We start from the raw sequence: 13,248 nt of genomic DNA on the forward strand, positions 1-13,248 counted from the left end.
AGTTTGGCTAAATTAACTGTATAAAGGTGAAATCAGAAAACAAACAAGACCCTAACTACCATCTACTTCCATCTCCCCTGGTCCTTCATCTTGACATTAGGACCCTCACTCAAGCCCTAGGAATTTCCCACACTTCTCAGACTCTGAGCAACAGCACTTGAAAAGTGGCTAGTCTAAACTGAAATTTGTTATACATGTAAAACACACATCAATTTCAAAGCCTTAGGAAAAAAGAATATAAACTATCTCACTAATAATTAAAATCATATAACAATTTTATATATTCTCATGACCACATTTTTTGATATACTGGGTAAAATACATTATTGAAATTAATTTCACCTATTTTTTATTATGTTTCTAAGGAGTCTTTTTAAAATGTTAAGTAATAAATATGTAGCTCACATCACCATTGTGATGTGATGAGATGGATGGTTTTCCTATAATTGAGTAACCTTCCCCTGCACAAAAGAAATCTGCTTTGGCCAAGTGTTACCCAGAATGGCTGTTCAGGTTGCTGGAAGAAGCAGAAGAAAACAGAGTGGGTGTGTGATGAGGGGAGGGTCAGCAGATGTTCCCACACATTTCATCATGTCATTTGGGTCACTCGAATAGTGAGAACCACATGCTCATTTACTATTTATTACCATTATTTTTATCCCATATGCTTCACACAACTGCCAACACATGGGAGCAGTAGGCAAAATCTGGAACAGAAGCTGTGTTTGAATACAAGTATAAAAAACAGTCAAAATATTTAACATGTTACCTAAATAAGATGTTGTTTATATTTACTAACAGTGAAGAAGAAAATAAGTGCCTTATGGGTTTACCAAAACCCAGACAAGTAGTATTAGTTCATTATAGATGGGAAGCATTAATTAGGTTAAATATAAACTAATTCAAGGCAGGGGAGTCAAGTCCATTGACCCCTCAAGATCAATGCCCCCAACAATCAGACCCCCAACTTCTGTACTATAATAGTTAAAAAAAAAAAAACTGAGTTCAATAAGGTTGACTATAGTGACCAATCACAATGATTTTACATCACAGTTATTAACCAAACAAAATGTCACACACAAAAAAACATATAGATAAAGCATATGTATCACTACAAGGTCTATTAAACAGAGAATTAGTCATTACTTCTGATGTGCCTTACTATGAAATATTTCACATTTTGGAAAGAAAGAAAGGAAGGAAGCTAGCTTTAGTTCTAAATGTACAAAAAGTATTATTGCGTATGATAGTTTCCTCCCATCCCATTTCATAGCCCTTAGAGAAAATCAACATACTTTGATTAATAAGACCTGGCCATGCCAGAAAGAGCAAAGAAGAGTTTCTAATTATTTTGTGGATGACAGTGTGAAGCAACTGTTGTAACAACTTGGCTCAGGTCTCTAAGCTCATTAATGGCCACGTGCCCCTGAGGACCATTTGAGAGCATTCTCAGCTGAGCTAGCCAAATTGCAGAGGAACTGCAAAGTCCTTACCACGTCATTTTTTCTGGAAGAAACTAAGCACAATGCAAGTACATTTTGGAGATTGTTTAGTTTGCAACTCAAATGTAATCTAATCTGAAAAATTGTTTCTGGAACCCACATGGAAAGAATTCATCTCTCACTTCCTTCACACCCTCACTAATGACATTTACCTCTTTCTGTGTATCACATAATTAGGCAAATATGTCTGTCTTACCAACCAGACTATAAACTCTGTGATGACAAGGAATACACCTTCCTTCCTCTGTAGCTTCCCTAATTCCTGTCATACATGGACAATAGGTTTTTTATAGTATTGGATTTAATCTCTCAACTGTTCCAAAGAGCAGCCACAAAGATGCCTGAGCAGAAGTACATTGGACTGAACAACTGACAGAGCTGATTTATAATCTGAACTCCACTATAACTAGAGATTTTAGTCTCTCCTGGTTTCAGCAGCATCCTCTATAAAGCAAGAGGACCAAGCTAGCCTATTACCAAGGTTCGTTTCCTTCCAACCCTTTGTGGTTCTGTTCATCTTTGCTTTAAAAGGTCTGAAAGTGTTTCCATTTTGTTATCTAAGATAGAGCGGATTTTTCTAATAAGGATCTAAAATATTGCTTTCCGTGTTTTCATTATTTCCTGGAAAGCCCAGACCAGATTTGTAACCACTTCCAGGAAGTCTATATCAAATTCTACCCACTCAGTTTGAGAACTCTTCTTGTAAATCATAGACTGACTTTCATTTTTATTAAGAAATACTCCAGGTTAAGCTCCACTGTATAATAGTTTATTGGGTCTACGCACATGTAAAAGAAATAAAAACAGAGGGTCAGGCAGACAGGGAGGGAGAATGAGAGAGGAGAAAGAAGAAAGGAAGGAAGGAAGGAAGGAAGGAAGGAAGGAAGGAAGGAAGGAAGGAAGGAAGGAAGGGAGGGGTTTCTAAAAAAACAGTGTAATCATTTCTCAAGCAGTGCCATGTCTTTTTTTCCCTTTTGAACCACTGATTGATTACCCAGGTCTTCTTGCATATGGGATGGTTCTTGACACATAATACATGCTTATTAAATGTTTGAGGAATAAATGTGTGAATAAAGAATGAATAAGTAAATATATGGTTAGAGTTTTTGAAAACTATTACCAAAATGCCTTTGCAGGATTGCATGTAAACAGTATGAATTTGTCTATGTCCTGGCTTTTGGCTTTCTCCTAGAAAGCCTAGATACCCTAGGCCAAAAAAAAGGCACTAAATGTAAAAGGAATGAATAACTGCACAGCCACAGAAGCCAGGGAAAATTGAAGCGCCATCTTTATCCAGATATACTACAAGGACTGATCTGAAAGAGGTAGAGCAGGCATGCCAACCTCCCCCACAAGATTAACTCTCAGCAGAGAGTACCCAGACCTTGGAATCCACCAGCATCTCACTATGAAATGCAAAATTATATTTGATTGACCTTTAATGACAAGTGACAGTTACCTCTAACACTTATTTTTAAAAAGTTGGGGATTATGGTTTCATGACTTTCTAAAATTACTAGAACCTTCCTGACTTACCTTTAATTGTTGATGACAGCAATATATTTTTCTTTAATAATTAGATTTTGAAAAAAAAACCCAAGTAGACACAAATTTCTTATATTAAGACAAAAGAAGTAGAAAACAAACCTTGGGAGAAGAGGAACTTCGGTAAATAATATGGGAAATGACATATTTAACACAGAAAGAAGACAGAGCCCAATATTGTTCCAGGAAAAAAAAAAAAAAAGAAGAAGAAGATGGTGTAAAGGATAGTCTGGGACTGAGAAGGAACCCTAGAGTTTAATTGGCAGTAAATCCACTTGGGTCCTCTAGCACCATGCTGAAATACAGAAAAGAGCTCAATAACTGTAAGAGTAATACTCTCTATGAAGTAGAGAGTAATACTCTCTATTAAGAAGTATAAATGCTTGAAGCAACCAAAGATGTGTTGTGGGAATAACTGTGAAAAAAGCCATCAGTGTACAAACAAAAAGGAAAAGAAAGTACTAATACTTTCACACCATTTTCCATTCATCTTCTTAAAAGCTTAGCAAACAAGGAGGAATTAAAGCAATAATAACAGTAAGTTGGAAGTATGAAGTTGTTCTGGTGATTTTCAAGACTTGCAATTCCAAAAGATATTCTTATATATTGATTAAAGTTTTCATTTTAGAAAATAATGAAGTATTAACTGGTGTTAAAATGGAAATATAAATGGTCAAAAATCTCCCCTATCCCCCCAAATTTCCCTTCTATTAAATTTTAAAATCTTCCTTATGGTAGGCAGCCTCCAAAATGATTCCCAATTATTCTTGCCACCTGGCATGCCTGCTCTTATGAACTCCCCTGACACACTGAATAAAGGTCATCTGTGTAACCATGGGATATTGCAGAAATAATGAGTGTGACTTTTGAGGGTGAAGAACAAAACCCTCTCCACAGTGCAGGTACACAGAGATCTGAGAATGGGGCAGAAATAAGGGAAAAAAAAATCTAGCATCACAGTCCCCACCTAAGTACAAAGTGACACAAAAGGAATTTGAAGCTGATGGTACACTTAAAGTAATAACAGCACGACAAAATCCAAAGCCAGCAAAATTCCTGACACAAACAGCCAGCAGAAAAAGCAGACCCAATATTAGACATAAATACCCTCAGTATCTATTACACTATACACATTGGCCAGCACTCAATCAAAAGCAACTAGCAAGATGATAGATTTAAATCCATCCATATCATTAATTGTAAATGGTGGAAACATACCAATAAAAAGAAAGAAATGATCATACTGAATAAAGACTTAAGACCCAATTACATGCTATCTACAATAAATCCATTTGTAAGTATATAAACATGGGCTAAAAGTAAAATAACAAAAAAATATACATCATGTAAACACTAAATAAAAGAAAGCAGGAGTGGGTATATTAATATGAGAAAAAGTAGACTTCAGAAGAAGAAATACTCCAAGGGATAAAAAGGACATTACAAAGAAAAGAAAACATTACATAATGATAAGAAGTCAATTCATCAAGAATAAATAACCATCCTAATAATCTGTAGGCACCTAACAACAGAGTATAACAATACATGAAAAATAATTTGGAAGATCTAGAAAATAGACAAATCCACAATTACAATTGATGATTCAACAATCCCTTGGGTAAACAATAGAACACATAGACAATAGGTAAGGATATGGAAGATGTGAACAACACTATTAACCAACTTAGCCTGATATTTTTAGACTGCTCCTCCCAAAAATGACAGAATGCAAATTATTTTCAGGTGCACAAAAGTGTTTGTAAATATAGACTATAGCCAGGACTATAAACCAAGCATCAAGAAATTTAAAATAATTGAAAAACAAAGAAATTTAAAATAATCAAAATCAGATTGTGTTCTCTAGATTATGTGGAATCAAACTAGAAATCAGTGTCAAAACAGATAATCATATCAAAAAATGGGCAGAAGATATGAACAGACACTTCTCCAATGAAGACATACAAATGGCTATCAGACACATGAAAAAATGTTCATCATCACTAGCCATCAGGGAGATTCAAATTAAAACCACATTGAGATACCACCTTACACCAGTTAGAATGGCCAAAATTAACAAGACAGGAAACAACGTGTGTTGGAGAGGATGTGGAGAAAGAGGAACCCTCTTACACTGTTGGTGGGAATGCAAGTTGGTGCAGCCACTTTGGAGAACAGTGTGGAGATTCCTTAAGAAATTAAAAATAGATCTTCCCTATGACCCTGCAATTGCACTACTGGGTATTTACCCCAAAGATACAGATGTAGTAAAAAGAAGGGCCATCTGTACCCCAATGTTTATAGCAGCAATGGCCACGGTCGCCAAACTGTGGAAAGAACCAAGATGCCCTTCAACGGACGAATGGATAAGGAAGATGTGGTCCATATACACTATGGAGTATTATGCCTCCATCAGAAAGGATAGTACCCAACTTTTGTAGCAACATGGACGGGACTGGAAGAGATTATGCTGAGTGAAATAAGTCAAGCAGAGAGAGTCAATTATCATATGGTTTCATTTATTTGTGGAGCATAACAAATAGCATGGAGGACATGGGGAGATGGAGAGGAGAAGGGAGTTGAGGGAAATTGGAAGGGGAGATGAACCATGAGAGACTATGGACTCTGAAAAACAACCCGAGGGTTTTGAAGGGGCAGGGGGTGGGAGGTCGGGGGAGCCAGGTGGTGGGTATTATGGAGGGCACGCATTGCATGGAGCACTGGATGTGGTGCAAAAACAATGAATTCTGTTATGCTGAAAAGAAATTAAAAAAAAAAAAAGAAAAAGATATCTGAAAATTTCCCTAATATTTGGAAATTAAGCAACATAGTTTTAAATAACTATGTCAAAGCAACAGAAGTCAAAATGGAAATTAGAAAATATTTTGAATTGAATGAAAAAGAAAACACACCGTAACAAAACTTGTGAAATGTAGCAAAAGCAAGCTTAAAGGGAAATTTATAGTGTTAAGTGTTTATATTAAAGAAAAAGTCTTGGGGCGCCTGGGTGGCTCAGTTGGTTGTGTTGTACTCTTGATTTCAGCTCAGGTGATGATCTCAGGTTGTGCAATCAAATCCCACATGTGCTACTCACTCATTGGGGAGTCTGCTTGAGATTTTCTCCCTCTCTCTCTGCTCCTCCCCCAACTCATGTGTGCATGCTCTCTAAACCAAATCTTTTTTGAAAAAGAAAAAATCCTTTAATCAATTATGTAAACTTCTTAAATAAAGATTTTAAGAGGAGGGTCCAAAAATGGCGTAGGAAGACGCTAAACTCATCTTCTCCCACAAATCTACACCTACATGCAGAGTAGTTCCTCCTGAAGAAGAACTGAGGGCTGACTGAATAACTTCTGCACAACAAAAGATAAAAGGACCACAAAGAAAACAACATGAGAGATGGAGACAGTCCAATAACAAGAACCCCATCCCTATGCTACAGACTGCAGTAGGGAAGGATATCACTGAGGGGTCCATGTGCAGATTCACCCAACTTGGGGCACAGAAAAAGGAAAGCAGATTCTTTTCCTCTAATTTTTACTTAAATTCCATTTAGTTAGCAAAACACTGCAAAATTGGTTTCAGAAATAGAATTCAGTGATTCATCACTTATATACAACACCCATTCCTCCTCAAATCAAGTGCTTTCCTTAATACCTATCACCCATCTAGCCCAACCCATCCACCCCCTCTTCATCACCCCAGTTTGTTCTCTGTCTTTAGGTTTCCTATGATTTGTTTTGCTCTCCACCCCCCAAAAAGTAGCAGTTTAAAGACAACTATAAGTGAAGGAAACCCCTTAGTTAGCCCTAGAGCATTCACCAAATAATGGGGAATCTGCTGGAATTCTTTCCAGGGTTGGAACTGCAGATGAGTACCATTATTTATGTTTCCCTTCCACCTAACAGCACAGATGGGAGTAGAATCTGAGCACTCCACCTGGCTTGCTGGCTTGGGGAGTCCTGGACCCCAGCACACCTGAGCTCCATCTGTCCCCACAAGACTGCTATTTTCACCTGTGCCCATTTCAGCTCCAGCTGTCCCACCAAGGCCAGTCCAGCATGGAGCAACATGGGAGTTCCTGGTCTGCAATTACTTCATCTCCAGTCATTCCACCAGAATAGCCTTGATGCTGAGTACCCTGAGACCTCCAGCACATGCCCACTAGAACTCTAGCCAGTCAACCTAAGATACACAAGTCTATGCAGGGAACATTCCTATACAAGGCCACTCCTTCAAGATTGGGAGAGGTAGTTCTTTCACCTAATTCATAAAAACAAACAGAAAATCAAACAAAATGAGGAGACAAATAAAAAGACAAAACTTTAGAAAAAGAACTCAATGAAATAGATTAGCAATCCACGTAATAAGGAGTTTGAATAATGGTCATTACTAATTTATTAATGGTAAAGATGCTCACCAGACTAGAAAGAGTGCATAAACTCAATGAAAACTTCAACCAAGAGACAAAAAGTTTATAAAAAGAACCAATCAGAGTTGAAGAATACATAACTGAAATGAAAAATATACTGGAAGAAAGCAACAGCAAATTAGAGGATGCAGAAGAACAGCAATGTGGAAGACAGGGTGGTAGAAAGGACTCAAGCTGAATAGTAAAATAAAAAAAAATGTAATGGGGGTAGGTTTTGAGATCTCTGAGACAACATCGAGCATACTTACATTTACATTATAGGGATCCTAGAAGGATAAAAGAGAGAGAAAGTGGCAGAAACTAATTTGAAGGAAATAATAGCTGAAAACTTCCTACCTGAGGAGGGAAACAGACACCCAGGCCCAAGAATCACAGAGAACCCCAAACAAGATGAACCCAAAGAGGTCCACACCAAGACACATAATAATTAAAATGGCAAAAGTTAAAACATAAGGAGATAATATTAAAAGCAGCAAGAGTAAAACAACTAGTTACACACAAAGGAAATGGCATAAGGCTATCAGTTGATTTTTCAGCAGAAACTTTGCAGGCCAAAAGAGAGCATCAATAACACAGTCAAAGGGCTAAAAAATAAAAACCTACAACCAAGAACACTCTACCCAGCAAGGTTATCATTCAGAATTGAAGAAGAGATAGAAAGTTTCCCAGGCAAACAAAAGTTAAAGGGGCTCTTCACCAATAAACCAACCTTAACAAAAAATGTTAAAGGAACTTCCTTAAGTGGAAAAGAACAGGTCAGAACTAGAAGAAAATAGAAAGGAAAAAGTTCCACTGTTAAAGCAAATATATAATAAAGATCAACAATAATGGTAGTGTGAAGGTTAAAGTAGAAAAGCAGTAAAACCAATTTTACCTTAAAAACTAGTTAAAGGATTCACAAAATAAAAATATGAAAATATGATATCATACATAAAATGTGGGGTAAGGGAATAAAAGAATGTGTTTAAAATTAAGTGGCCATCAACCTAATGGAGTACTATATACTTAGGATGTTATATATGAACCTCATGATAACCACAAACCAAAAATATGCAATAGATACACCAAAAGAAAAAAAAAAATAAAGGAATCCAAACATAAGAACACTAAGGAAAATCATCAATCAAAAGGGAAGAGAGCAAAAGAAAACGTTGCAGAGAACTACAAAAATAACCATAAAACAATTAACAAAATAGCAGTAAGTACATACCTATCAATAATTACTTTAAAAGTAAATGGTCTAAATGCTCAATCAAAAGACAAAAGGTGAATGAATAGATAAAAAAGCAAGACCCATCTATATGCTGCCTACAAGAGATTCATCTCAAACTAAAGACATATAAAGACTGAAAGTGAATGGATGGAAAAAGATACTCCAGGCAAATAGAAGTGAAACAAAGCAAAACAAGTCAGGGTAGCGATACTTTATCAGAAAAAAATAGTCTTTAAAGCAAAGACTATAACAAGAGACATAGTAGGGTGTAACATAATAATCCAACAAGATGAAATAACAATTACAAATATCTACATATCCAACATAGAAGCATCTAAAAAGCAAATATTAACAGACATAAAGGGAGAAATTGACAGTAATACAATAACAGTAGGGGACTTTAACATTCCACTTACATCAATGGATTGATCATCTGGACAGAAAAAGAGGAAACAGTGTCTTTGAATGATACATTAGATCACCTTCCTTTTAAATCTTCATCACTCTTTTGCCTATATTAAACTAGCCTATCTTTTTATAAACTTTCTATAAGTGCAATGCCAAAGAATCATTGAACACATTCCTAAATATTTCTGAGAATTTACATTTTGGTCTAAACCTTCATTTGAAATTTTATTTTTATATATATATTGATGGCTCAGCCAAAATTTCTAAATTCAAATCCCATTACATGAATATGAAACTTTGGGTTTTTTTCTACTTAATCTTCCTGATTCTGATTGTATTCCTGTACCATCCTTCTAAAGAATGAGAATTTTTTCACAGAAGAACCTTCATTAGTTCTACTTGCCATAATGTCGCTGATGTTTGAACTTTCTGTTTTTGACTTGACAATTTAGGAGGCAAAATGGTTCCTAATTTGGGAAATGTGGGTTTAATATATCTGCTATGCATCAATTGGACTCGGCTGAATTTAGCTGATATTGTGGGAGTTCCTTAATAATTCAGCATTTCTATAAATGTATCATCCTGCCAAATGATGTTCTCACACATTTGCACAGTACTTTTGGCCTTTCCAGTAAATTGAAGATAATGAAAACTGATAGTGTTAGAAATTGTCTCTTTGTGGTGATACCTGGAGGAATTGCCCATAAATTGTGATCTATTATCTTTAACAAGTTCTTTTGAATTCTCCTTATGAGCAAAACAGATTGTTCAACTCTCAAATGACACTCCAACCTGGAAAAAGAGTGATATTACCCCCCACAGAGTGCAGCATCTGCTTACCATGAAGAAGTACATAAATGCTGGTAACTAATCTCCCCAAACTGTGCTGTCATTTTTGCATTGCCAGCACAGTTTATTTTCCCAAAACCAGAGTTTAAACTGGAAAAGACCTTAAGAGATCTCTAGTATCATTGCAGAAGAAACAGCCCAAACTGGCAGTAGGAGCCTTTCCATCAACTATATGAGAGCACCAATTCTTAAGGATCCAAATGATTCCATAGATCAGCAAATATCTTGACAAAAGGGCAAATCTTCATCACTGGCAGCAGATAGTTTGAGGGAGACAGCAGAGGGAGAGCTTCTCAGTCTAAAATTCTTCCCATTTAAGTTCAGCAACGCTGATCAATTCAGAGCCAGATAGCAAGTATTTTAGTCTTCATGGGCCATGTAGTTTCTGCCACAAGTCCTTAACTTAACCAATGCAAAAACAGAGACAATATGGAAACAACTGGGCATAGCTGTGTTACAATAAAACTTTATTCACAAAAACAGATGGTGGGTATGACCTGACTCACTATACATCTTAACATTAAAAAATTGTCCTTCTCAAGGCACCTGGATGGCTCAGTCAGTTGAGTGGCTGCCTTCAGCTCAGGTCATGATTTTAGGGTTCTGGGATCAAGCTACACATTGGGTTCTCTGCACATCAGGGAGTCTGCTTTTCCCTCCCTTTGTGCTCATCCTCTCTCTCTCTCAAATAAAATCTTCTTCAAAAAATTGTCCTTCTCAATAAATAAATGAATAATAAAAAAATTGTCCTTCTCATTATAATGCAACTATGTCTGTAAGGAGTCACACATCAAAAATTCCTTAGTGTGTATGACAGACCCCATCCCATATCTGCTTCAGGTGCTGGTAGGCTGATAACATTCTACTTCAAGAACCAGCATCTCCCTTCTTCTCTGAATAACGGCTTTCTCCATAACACTGAAATCCAGGTATGTGGGTATTAATCCCTCCAGAATAATCTTAAGCCATGGGAAGATGAGAGTCATGTAGATAAATGTCAGCCTGCTCTCCTGTCTCCAGAGATAATTCTGAGATATATGTCTTATGGTCTGTCAGAAAACTCCTGAGTAGAATTGAGTTCCAATTGCCTAAAGAATAATTTGTTCATTACAGACAATGTATTTTCATTTTTCTGTCTCTATCACTTCCTCCCATGAGCTCCCCAGAATCACTTCCCAAATAACTTCATGAGTTTAACATTCTTGCCTTAAAGATCACTTTGAAGACAACCCAAACTAATACAAATGGAGTCATGTGTTTTCTGTTGTTTCTCCATAGCAGAAGAGACTGGAGTACATGAAAACAATGGAAGCCCTGAGAGTAAATATGAAGAGAAATTTTGACAGTGGGATAAATTGTGCTGAAATAGATTGTAGGCAAATGAGAGGTAATGTGAGATGATAAAATAAGCCATTTAGTTTAAAGATGTAGGTCTAGATCCCCAATTCACCATTTACTTTTTGATTGCCTGGCCTTGGACAAGTTATTTAAACTCTGAAGCACTGGGGTTTGTGATTGTTGTTGTTGTTGTTGTTGTTGTTGTGTTGTTTAATAAAATAACGTCATTTTATTATGATTAGCAAATTCTCCAGTCCACAACAAAAGGAACTCAATTTAATAGTTTGTAATAATTACAATATTAAAGAGGTCTTACCAGTGGTTGTTGGTCTACAGCAAAAAGTAGGTTAAGAGAAATATGACCCCAATTTTTTCTTAGTTGGTACTTTAATTAGTAATTTAGACTAATGGTCCTATGCTTAAATGTTGTGGTGGTTGTGTGCTGACCCTGTAAAACATAACTAATCATAAGGAACTCTTCAACATATATACGCCAGACAGAAGTAAAAAGGCAAAAACAGAAATGACTGGAGCGCCTGGGTGGCTCAGTGGGTTAAGCCTCTGCCTTCGGCTCGGGTCATGATCCCAGAGTCCTGGGATCGAGCCCCACATTGGGCTCTCTGCTCGGCAGGGAGCCTGCTTCCTCCTCTCTCTCTCTGTTTGCCTCTCTGCCTACTTGTGATCTCTGTCTGTCAAATAAATAAATAAAATCTTAAAAAAAAACCGGAAATGACTAACAAGACATAATTACATACACAATTCCTACATTATTAATATTTGTCAGAAAATGGAGTTTGACATTACTTACAATTATATCAACATTCACAGAGGCTGACTATCATAAGTGTATGAGGGTACTGTCACCACAAAATGTCTTTACTTCCCAACTAGTTTTCAATTTTAAATATGAAGGATCAGTTACCAGAGCTGACTCTGTTCTTAACAAGTAGATTTTTTATGTTCATTCAGTCACAGATTCTCTTACATCTTTCTGGGCTTATTCACTTGCAGATAGGAATGGAAACTGTAACTGGGTACTTCATATCATGCATTCACATGTAATGCCATCTTCATATGTTGTCCAATTTCTTTTTTTTAAGATTTTATTTATTTATTTGACACAGAGATAGAGAGTACAAGTAGGCAGAGCGGCAGGCCAAGGGAGAGGGAGAAGCAGGCTCCCGCCGAGCAGGCAGCCCTATGCGGGACTTGATCCCAGGACCATCTGAGCCTAAGGCAGGCACTCAACTGACTGAGCCACCCAGACACCCCTGTTGTCCAATTTCGTCAAGATAAAAAGGTGTGACTCACAACAGGACCACACAAATGAGGAAGTTCCGTATGGAGGAGATCACAGCCTTGCATATATTCTGTTTCATCTCCTCAGGTTCTAGCTTTGGCAGGAGGCTCTTGATCTGGAACATCCCAGCTTTGCTTCCTTGCCAAACCTTTCTCAGCTGCTGCCTGGCACCCATGAAGCTCTTTTTACTCTCTGAAATAGGGGGAAAATCACCTCCATATTTTTTAACTTTAATAGTTTTAGATTCACAGAAAAATTGTGAAGATAGTTCAGTTTCTATAAGCTCCTTACCCAGTGTCCTCTATTATTAATGTGTTATAGTAGTATCCTACATTTCTTACAATTCATATGTCACTATTGAGGAATATTAACTGACGTCCATACTTTATTCAGATTTCCTTAGTTTTTACCTACTGTCCTTTTTTCTGTTTCAGGATACCATCTAGGATATTATATCATATTTATTTGTCAAGTCTCCTTAGCTCCTCTTAACTATGGTAGTTTCTCAGACATCCCTTAATGTTAATGACATTGAGTGTTTTGAGGAGTACTGATCAAGAATTTTATAGAATGTGGGGCACCTGGGTGGCTCAGTGGGTTAAAGCCTCTGCCTTCGGCTCAGGTCATGATCTCAGGGTCCTGGGATTGAGCCCTGCACTGGGCT

The 13,248-nt window shown here is 36.9% G+C and overlaps 1 pseudogene; it reads right to left on the reverse strand.

The window, feature by feature from the left end:
* Positions 1-3,302: 3,302 nt before the first annotated feature.
* LOC116878307 lies at positions 3,303-12,708 on the reverse strand (annotated as a pseudogene).
* Positions 12,709-13,248: the final 540 nt, after the last annotated feature.

Source organism: Lontra canadensis, unplaced genomic scaffold (genome assembly GCF_010015895.1).
Source record: "Lontra canadensis isolate GAN:19392208 unplaced genomic scaffold, GSC_riverotter_1.0 scaffold57, whole genome shotgun sequence".
Classification (NCBI taxonomy): Eukaryota; Metazoa; Chordata; class Mammalia; order Carnivora; family Mustelidae; genus Lontra; species Lontra canadensis.